The 10,331-nt window shown below is 39.5% G+C and overlaps 1 pseudogene; it reads right to left on the bottom strand.

Annotated features, from left to right (window-relative positions):
* Positions 1-1,256: 1,256 nt before the first annotated feature.
* On the bottom strand, positions 1,257-2,351 carry LOC119799902 (annotated as a pseudogene).
* Positions 2,352-10,331: the final 7,980 nt, after the last annotated feature.

Genomic DNA, 10,331 nt, shown 5'->3' with positions numbered 1-10,331 from the left:
ATATATTCTTGGTCTGATAATGGTGCTAAATGCAGGTTTTATTTTGTGCAGTGGGTCATAAATTCAATCAGAAAGTGATTGGTTGATCCTGTGATGTTCATGCCAGTGGACATTTCTTTCCAGACTATTCATTATTGTAGCTCACAGAATTAATAGTTCATCATGACAGATGGTTCTTTCCTCCTCTAGTAGCTTTCATAGACACCTCTCACACTAGAAAAACAAGCCAAAAATGATGAAGCTTTATTTTCAATGTGGTATCTTCAGTGAAAGGGTTTTACTGTCAAGTTATGAAGGGTAACAAAGAGCAATGGCAATAGAATGTAATATTTGGGAGTCAATGAAAAATTAACCCATTCTTGGCATTGGGCTTTAGTTTGCTTCTGGTGTCTTGTTGCCCTGTTATAAAGTAACTTAGTTGCCAATTTTATGAATATTGATGTTGAGGTTTGACTTAAGAGTAGTGAACTAATTTGTTTGATAGAGGAGTAATCTGGTAAGCAGCACTTCTCTATAGTCTTTGCATCAGTTCTTGCCCACTGGTTCCTGCCCAGAGTTTCTGCCCTGACTTCCGAGCATGATGAATTGCAAGCTGTAATATTAAATAAGCCCTTTCCTCCACAAGTTGCTTTTAGTAATAGTGTTTTATCAGGAAAATAAAAATCCTCACTAAGACACTCTCTTTCCTTGAAAGTCCTTCTCCATGGCTTCTTATTAACTTCAGACCTCTATGGATATTTCAAATGAAGCGCACACACATATCTGAAAATTCAAAGCTAACAGTCACAGATGAGACAAAATACTTGACTGACATCTGTCTTTCTGGGTCTGAGTTACTTGACTCTGAATTACTGTGGCCAGTCCCATTCATTTGCATGTGAATTTCATATTTTTTCCTTTTTTTATTTAAAAAAATTTTATGTACATTGGTGTCTTCCCTGCATGTGTGTTCATGAGAGGGTGTCAGATCTTGGAGTTGCAGACAGTTGTGAGCTGCCATGTGGGTGCTGGGATTTGAACACAGGTCCTTTGGAAGAGCAGCTAGTGCTCTTAACCCACTGACCCATCCCTCCAGCCCCTCCTCCACCTCTTCCTCCTCATCCTTTTTCTTCTTTTTAAATAGGAGGTTTTAATACAAAGGGGCAGGGAGCAGAGCTGGGAAAGTACTTAAACAAGGATGAGTGTCAGGAGCCAGCAACAGGGGTGTACGGATTCTGTGGAGTGGGGTAATGCAGACTGAGTTCTGATCCCAATTCTCAGTACTGGCCAAGCCTGTGCTTCTGTTCCACTCCAGTCGCCAAGAAGTTCCCAGTTCTGGAGAACTTGACGCTGTTAATAAAACCCACCAGGGGGATGTCACAGAGAAGGTTAAGCTATGGGAAGTCCCCTTCACACTGCCAAAACTGCACACAGGCATTGTGGGCTCCTTTGACCACAAGGTCTGTATAGAGTAGGGCTGCCACCAATGATACCCAGAGGGCTGTTCCAGGCTTGGCACCACATGCAGCCCATGAGCTTCATGCTGGAGGGCAAGTGACCATTTCTTGGAAAGGCCCCACAAGGCCTCATAGCTGTCATACCTTCGGGACTCGATGATCAGGACTTCATTGATCAGATGGATATAGTCATTGGAGTCCTGGTAACCATGGAAGACAAGCTAAGATCCCTTTGGTATCTTCCACACAGTCCCATCATGCCGCACTCTCAACTCAGGGCATCCACTGCAGCCACAGCATCCTGGTGCGCAAACAGTGCCTCCACACAAGAGTTCTCTGCTACATTCCACACCTCCACAGAGCAGTTGTGGGAACTGCTGTAGAGAAGGTAGGTACCTCTTCGAAAGGCCAGTCCCCAGCCCTGCTCCAGTGTCCTGTGAAGGTGTATATGGGTGCTGGCAGCTCTGGGTCTCCTAAATTAGAATGAGCTTGCAGTGGTCACCAGAGACAAGTCATTTGCCATCAGAAGAGATAGCCATGCAGGTGATGTGGCAGCTACGGCCTGAAGGCTGCCCCGAGTACCTCTCTTAGCTCAAGGAATCAAACACAGCTTCCACTCCACTCTACGCTCCGCAGTTTTGGGCAGCAGAAAAGATGGCCAGGTCATGAGGAGTGACCAAATACTCGACCAAAGTATTGGAGAGCAGGTGGGCCTCTAAAACTTGAGTGGTCATGGGCGCAGGGGCCTGGATATCCTTCACAACCAATTTCTGCAACCTGACTTTCTGTTCAAGTGCCTTGCCACCTGATCTTTCTCAAATGGCTTTACTTTCTGCCTGAGCTATTCAAGGTAGACTCAACTAAGCATAGTTTCTTCTCCTATGCAGTCTCCTCCAGCTACTCCTCTTCCTCTTGGCTTCCTTGGACTCCAGCAGAGTCAGCCTTTCTCTAAGGATTGCTAGCTCCTGCAGTGATCGGGTTCCAGTACCAGTTTTGCCTCCTTATGAGCTCCTACAAGATACTCATCAAGGTACCACTGTTGCTGCTAAAACTTGCTCTTTTATTTTTCTTAATACCTGAATAATACACTGTTATGTAAACATCATCAGTTGATGGACATTTAAGTTGTTTCCATTTCTTGATTATTCTGAGCACAGCAGCAATGAACATGGCAGAGCATGCATCTCTACAATCCTTTGGGTATGTACTTAAGAATGGTGTAGAATCTACACTGTAGATGGATCATATGTTATATCTATTTTTAGCTTTTTGAGGAACCATCACACTAATTTCCATAGCAGCCACATCAATTTGCATTCCCATCTGTGGTGACTAAGTGTTCCCTTTCCCCAACTCTGTGACAGCACTTGACATTTGTTATTTTTTACCTCAGCCCTTCTGACTGGAGATGAGATGGAATCTCAACATGTACATTTTCCTGACAGCTAAGGATGATGAACATTTTAAAAAGTTTCTCTACCATTTGTATTTCATGCTTTAAGAACTCTCTGTTTGATTCTATGCCCCATTTTATATTGGATTGTCTATTCTATTGTTATTTAGTTTTATGATTTTTTTATATAGTATTGGTACTAACCCTCTGTCAGATGCATAGCTTATTAATATTTTTCCAAATTCTGTAGACTGCTTCTTTTCCCAGTGTTGCATGAAGTCTCATTTATTAATTGTTGGTCTTAATGCCTGTGCTAATAGCATGCTGTCCGGAAAGTTCTTTCCTGTGCCAATGAGTACAAGGATATTACTCATTCACTCAACTATCAGGGTTAGGCTATTGGGCCTTACATTGAGGTCCATGATCCATTTGGTGTTGAGTTTTGTGGCCAGTGAGAAATGAAGCTTGAGTTTCATTCTTCTACACATAGAAGAAGTTTTAGCAGCACAATTTGTTGTTTGTTGGCTTCTTTGTCAAAAATCAGATTTGTTGGACCCATTCATCATCTGCTAATGAGTTGTTTAACCTCCTTGAGATGGTACAGTCACTGGGGCTTTGCTGCTGATTTTATTTTATTGCGATGTGATCAGATAGGATACACTGAGTTATTTAGATTTTTCTGAATTTGTTAAGATTTGTTTTGTATACCAGGATGGAGTTTAATTTTAGAAAAGCCTGTGTATGCTACTGTGTAGAATATATATCCTTTGCTCTTTGGGTGGAATGGTTTATGTGTTGTAGGGAGCGGGACCCCTTGTTCTGGCTGCTCCACTAGCTTATACCTGAAATAACCACACAGAAACTGTATTCTTTTAAACACTGCCTGGTCCATTAGTTCTAAAGTCTTATTGGCTAATTCTTACATCTTAATTTAACCCATTTTGTTAATCTGTGTATTACCACAAGGTTGTGGCTTACTAGGAAAGATTCAGCATGTCTGACCTGGTGGCTCCATGGCGGCTCTCTCTCTCTCTCTCTCTCTCTCTCTCTCTCTCTCTCTCTCTCTCTCTGTCTCTCTACTTTCTTCCTCCCAGAATTCAGTTCTGTCCACTCTGCTTACCTAAGTTTTGCCCTATCAACTAGGCCAAGTCAGTTTCTTTATTCAACCAATGAAAGCAACACATAGACAGAAGAACCATTTATGGGTATCTGTTAGGTCCATTTGAGGTATGACGTCATTTAAATCTGATGTTTCTCCTTTTTATTTTGTTCAGGTGACATGTCTATTGGAGAAAATTGGGTATTATAATCACTTACTATAAATGTATTGATGCTGGTCTGTGTCTTCAATTCCAGTAGTATGTTTTTATGTAATTGGGGGCACCAGAATTTGGTGTATATATGTTTAGGATTGAAATATTTCAGTTAATTATTCCCCTGAGTAGAATAAAGTATTTTCTTTTATATCTACTGGTAGATAAGTTTTAGTTTTGAATCTATCTTGTCACTATTAAGATGACAAACTCTTCTTACTCTGGGTCCTATTTTCTTGGAATAGTTTTTCCAACCTTTCACTTTAAGGTAGTGTTTATCTTTAAAGCTAAGTTCCTTTTGAAAAGAAAATGATAAATTCTGTATCTTAATCCAATCAATTAACCTATGTAGTTTGATTAGGGAGCTGAGACCATTATTGTTACTCATTATTTAGAAGCATTTGTTAGTTACAGTAATTATTTTTGCTTTAGTTTTTATTCATAATTTGTGTTTCAGTGATTATAGTTTTGATTTTTCCTGTCTTTTGGCTGTACTTAGTTTTCTCTTTAGTCATAGATATTGCTTCCAATATTCACTGTAGTAAATAGTAGATAAACATGAGTTCTTTTATCCTGTTTGGATCATAGAAACTTTTTCTTTCTCCTTCAACAAGAGCAGATAATTTGCTGGGTACAGCAGTGTAGGTTGCTATTTGAGTCTTTTAGGACTTGGATTATATTACTTTAGGTTCTTCTGTGTGTTAAAGCTTCCATTGAGAAATGATTTTTTTCTCGTGGGTTTTTCTTTATATGTGAATTTTGTTTATTCTCTTGCAGCTTTCAATACTCTTTGTTATGTATATTTAGTCTTTTAAGTATAATACATCATAGAGAGTTTATTTGTTTCTTGTATCTGTGTGGGTAAATCTTTCCTCAATTTGGGGAAGTTTTCTCCTATGGATTACAGTTGTGTTTATAGTTGAGGTTAGCATTGGGGTTGCAGCTGTGGCTAGGATAATGTTTGGGATTGACCAAATATTAGATTAGGTCAGGGTAGGGATTGGACAGAAGGTTTGAGTTTTCTCAAAAGTTTTACTCAAATTTGAGTAAAAGTTGAGATAGCAATTGAGATTGGGTTTGAGGCTGGAGTGATGACTAGCAACAGGGTTGAGATTAGGGTTGGAGTTGAGTTGGGGTTGGGGTTATGTTTGTTGTTGAGTTTTGGGTTAGGGTTGTTTTGGATTTGGAGTCAGTGTTGGGACTGAGTTTGTGTTTGAGGCTAGGGTTAGGTTTGGGTTTGGATTTGGGGTTGGTGTAGGGGTTTTAGTTGAATTGGGGTTAGAGTTGGGCTTAGGTTATGATTAGTATTAGGGTTGAATAAAGGATTGGGATTGTGTTTGGGTTCATGTTGAGTTACTGTAGTAGTTGGGTTAGCTATTTGAGTTGGAGTTGAGTGGTGGTACAGGTTGGATTGGGGTTGAAATCATGGTTGTTTGAAGTATGACTTGGAGCTTAAGCTGGAGTTTAATTTGGGGTTGTTTTTAGGGTTGGAGTTGTTTTAAAGGTTGGGGGTTGGGTTTGGAATGGGATTGCCATTTAGGTTGGGATTTATGTGGGGGATAATGCTGGGTTCAGAGCTGTTTTTTGAGGTTTGAGCTGGATTTCTCATTTAATCTTCAGTATACATTGTAATCTTGAAGAAGTAGACTCTAATGCCAGTGAATGAATTGGTTTGCTAGTCAGGAGAAAAGCAAGCAGACAAAGAGAGGAAGCTTCTTTCTTCCATGTCCTTTTATATAACCTGCCCTCTTCTCCCCTCCCCTCCCCTCCCCTCTCCTCTCCTCTCCTCTACTCTTTTCTCTTCTCTTTTCTTTTTTGTTTTTTCAAGACAAGCTTTCTCTGTTTAACCCCCAACTGTCTTGGAACTCACTCAGTAGATTAGGCTGGTGTCAGAGATCTTTCTATCTCTGCTTCCCAAGTGCTGGGATTAAAGGTGTGTACCACCACTGCTCAGCTGGGAAGGACTTTCTGAATAAGACTCCAACTGAGAATTAAGGCCAACAATTGACTAGTGGCACTTCATAAAACTAAGATGCTCTAGCACAGCTAAAGAAACAATCAACCAGATGAAGAGGAAGTCCACAGAATGGGATAGCGTCTTTGCCAGCTATACATCTGACAGGGCATTCATATACAGAATATATTAAAAACTCAAAGAAAGAAAGAGTCGAAAGTGACCCATTCTAATAATGGACCTGGAATTTGAACAGACAGTTCTCAAAACAAGGGGGAAAATGACTGAAAAATAGCTCAAAATGTTCATTTTCTCTAGCAATTAGGGTAATGAAAATCATAACAACTTTGAGATTTCATCTTACCTTAGTTAGAATGGTCAAAATCAACAAAAAATAACCAACAACAAATGCCATAGGAGATGTAGGCAAAGTAGGCCTTTATTCACTGTTGTTGGGATTGCAAGATGGCATTGTCACTATCAAAATCAGTACGGAGAAGTCTCAAAAACTAAAAATAAGTCTTCCATATGATCCAGAATATGCTCAAAGGACTCGACAATGAAAATATTGTATATAGAGAGCATGGAATAATAGTTTGCTATAAAAATGAAATAATGAGCTTTGAAGGTAAATAAATGGAATTAGAAAAGATCATATGGAGTGAAGTAGACAAGACCCAGAAAGACATAGCATAATCCCTCATCAGAGGTGCCTGACTCCGCATCTTTAGACATTCAGATTGAAGTTCTGCAGAAATCAGGAAAGTAAAAGGGAACCATTACCAGCATAGGAGTGTTGGGAGCTAGGAAAGAGGAATTACAAGGTACAAGTGCTTGATCGGGAAAATGGGAAAGGAGGAGCCTTTAGAAAAGATGAGACATAGGTACAGAAGAAGGAAGGTAAAATAACAATAAAGATATCTGAAAAAGTCATAAGGAATCATACTATTAACTATATTCCAAAACCTCTATAATAAGTATAATTCTATGCAAATATAAATATGTATTATTTATTTATATATATGTATATATTATTGAACATTTCACATCTGAGCTAACAATGTTTCCTAAAAGAGCCAAAACCACCTCACAAAAACTCTAATGCCAGGCATGAGAAGCCCCCTTTTGATATATTGGCCACAGGGGTCCTAGATACTACCAAAACACACAGCCTACTGATATTACCTTGGTTGCTCCATAGAGATGGAAGGTGAGTCCCTATTGCAGAAGACAGCATGCACTTCAGATTCAGGGCCTAGAGGCCTCTGATCTAGAACTGATCTCAATGTCTTCTCCCTGAGGACTCGCTTTCTTGGTACCTGTTAGCTTCCAAAGCAAAGAGACAACCAGCAGCCCCACTCAGCTATGTTGCTTATGAATCACATCAATGACCAGTATAATATGATAACCTTAGTGGTACAGTAGTGGGGTGGGGATGAGGTAGGGAGGAAGGTAGAGGGTGTGGGAGGAGGGAAGGGAGTGGGAACTGGGATTGGTATGTAAAATTTCAATTAATTATTAAAAAACAAACAAAATCAAAAACAAACAAACAAAACCTTTAAATACCTAAGTAGTAGCCAGCAGTTTCTAGTTGGGCTCAGGTCCTGCTCAACAGGAGCAAAACTATGTCTGGTGCTAGAAACCTTGCTAACTTTTCACTCTTCGTGAAGTCATGGATATTGGAGGAGAATGTAGAAACACTACTTTATTAAACCCACATAATCCCAACAACAATCTAAACATTTGACTTTATACCAACAAATAAATGTAGTCTTCACCTCCCATCAAGGAAACTTCCGTTTACAGCAGCAGATGGAGAGAACTGGTACATGCCTTTAATCCCAGCACTCAGGAGGCAGAGGCAGGCAGATCTCTGTGAGTTCGAGGCCAGCCTGGTCTACAAGAGCTAGTTCCAGGACAGGCTCCAAAGCTACAGAGAAACCCTGTCTCGAAACGAAGCGAAACAAAACAAAACAACAAGAATAACACACACACACACACACACACACACACACACACACACACACAAGAAAACCACAGCAAATCAAAATGCAGAGTTGTAGAGCCAAGTTCTAGTGAATACATTATTCAACATTTCCACTCCTAAGACTCAGGGAATGCAGTGGAAGAGAGGGCAGGACTATTGTAAGATCAGAGAGTTTACTGTGAAATTGTGTCTCCTAGTAATGTCATAAAATATACTCATAAAGTCTTAACAACATGACTCTAAACATGAACTGAATAAGGATGATGTCAGTAGATAAACCCAAATTGACTGGGGAGAGCCTACCAGACATCAACCATGCAGAACTACAGGCAACCAAGGTATGTGGAGAGTAGGAGAAATAGTCTTCCTAGGAAGAGCATAATAATTAGTTATCCCTGAACCCTGTAAACAAGATATATATAAGTAACATCATACAGACTGAGCAAGTTATATTTGGGTATCTATCTATCTATCTATCTATCTATCTATCTATCTATCTATCTATCTATCTATCTATCTCTATCTTTGTGTGTATACTTATACACATATACATGTTATAAAATTGACAAAAACAGAAGCCATGAATTTGAAAGAAAGCAGGGAATAGTATATGGGCAGGTTTGGAGGTAGTAAATGGAAGAGAGCAATGTTGTAGTTATAATCTCAAAAAAATAGTCACAAAGAGGAAAGAATGAGAAAAAGAAAACAAATGGTTGATTGGAGCAATTTTTTAAATATTTGTTTTTATCCAAAGTTATAGTCATAATGTCTCTTGCATGGAAGTCATTAGATATGCCGTTCAAGTATTGCTGAATGTAGCAAAGTCTGAGCAAACTATTTTTGCTGCTTATGATGCTTAAAACTATGTAGGCATGCTGTTGGAGCTTTTGCAGATGTGTGGAGAAAAGCAGGCAAGAGAGTTGCAGAGAATAGAGTAGCTTTTTTATAGAAATTTGTTTATTGGCTGAGCTGTTTAAGACAACACATCACACTTCTGATGCACAAAGTATATCCAAAGTTGTTGACTGTGTTTATAATTTCTACAGACTTACAGTTCTGAAGCATAAAATGAATACAGAAAAATTATCTGATAAGCAAAAGCAGGAAAACTTTCCCTTTATTCCAGAAAGAGCTGTGTGATCCATAACAGTTTCAAGGTAAGCAGCTAAACGCACTCCACAATTCTGTGTACAGTGGACTCATTAAGTAAGTATTTATTAATTCTAACGAGGGGCAGAAGGGTGTGAGAGTCTTGAACAAGAGGAGAATACTGGGGGACTCTAAAAGAGGACATCTAAATAAATGATGATGTAGCACTGCTGTGGTTCTAATTATCCAATAAATTTCCTGTGTTGAGTTGCTAAGAATGGATACCAGGAGTCTTGTTATATCACTTTCATTTTCTATATTAAGGAAAATCATACAGTGTATATTGACTGTCCAAAGTCCCTCTTTACTAAAATATAGGCTTCACTCGTCACATAATTACTTTGATTTTGTAAATTCTCCTATGTAAGACTTTATATTAGGTTTTGGGGGCTGCGTTAAGAAATCATCACTAGTATATAATATTCACATTGAGTACTGAAGACTGAAAATGTTTTTTAAAAAAGTTGGAGATGATGTGCCAGAATGGGGAGACATCCTGAATCAGGGGTTTTGTTTGGGCAAGTCTGGGAAACCTTTGACATAAAAGCAAAATGCCAGCTGTGTGCTTGAGCAGGCGGGCCCAGGTAACGATAGGAATCAGGATTTCATTGACTTCGGGATCTCCATAGCATTATGATCAGATGAAGGTGACTGTGAGAACCACGATCCATTCTGTCACTGAGATTGTTTCATTGTTTGTGTACGTCACATTTGTTCTTCTTATCTGTGGCCAGCTTCTCTAATTATCAAAGAGGAAAGAACAAGAAGACAGGAATGCATATAGGGAGGATTTCTATGAGGGATGCAGGAGCCCCTTCTGCCCCTTTTTCTCACTCATCAACGGTGTATATGATTGTAAACTCCGCTTCAGAAGTGCCTAAGAGGGTGTGGAGACATTTGCAAAGAAGAAAGGAAGGAAATCACTGTTGTTATGGAGAGAGACAGTATGGTCGGCAGTTTCAGATGACCCCGTAAGCCTAGCGTTGATGGAAGATGCCTGGCAGACTCTGTGAGTTTTCGTTGCCAGCATTCATCTGCTCAGCAATGAATGAGAAATCATGTCTTTGCAGTTTGAAAGTGTAAGCTGCATTTCCCAGAT

This window comes from Arvicola amphibius, chromosome 13, assembly GCF_903992535.2.
Source record: "Arvicola amphibius chromosome 13, mArvAmp1.2, whole genome shotgun sequence".
Classification (NCBI taxonomy): domain Eukaryota; kingdom Metazoa; phylum Chordata; class Mammalia; order Rodentia; family Cricetidae; genus Arvicola; species Arvicola amphibius.
This window is presented reverse-complemented; position numbering and strand designations above follow the sequence as displayed.